Source organism: Limulus polyphemus, unplaced genomic scaffold (genome assembly GCF_000517525.1).
Source record: "Limulus polyphemus unplaced genomic scaffold, Limulus_polyphemus-2.1.2 Scaffold10972, whole genome shotgun sequence".
Taxonomy (NCBI): domain Eukaryota; kingdom Metazoa; phylum Arthropoda; class Merostomata; order Xiphosura; family Limulidae; genus Limulus; species Limulus polyphemus.
In genome coordinates this window covers 3,690-3,998 of record NW_013676582.1, presented here as the reverse complement: position 1 = coordinate 3,998, position 309 = coordinate 3,690, and positions in this window count along the sequence as shown.

Below are 309 nucleotides of genomic sequence, written 5' to 3'. Positions count from 1 at the left end.
AAAAACAATGCAAACAAGATATGAATGGCTTTTGCATAATCCCTACATAACAGCACAAGCAAGAACTAACATATAGTAATATATATATAACTATCAATCACAATTGAGTTTAATTTATCTTATTTTTGTCTGTTAACATTCTACTACACTGTGTGCCTGTGCTATTATGTAAGGCTGATGCCATTCCTGCTATCTTGTTTGCAATGTTTTTGAAGGATTGTTTAAATTCCTTTTTGAATTTTTTTTTTCTTTACTTGTATGTTAGGGTGAAGCAAAGTACTTTTTCTGCCTCATATCAGATTCTCCATG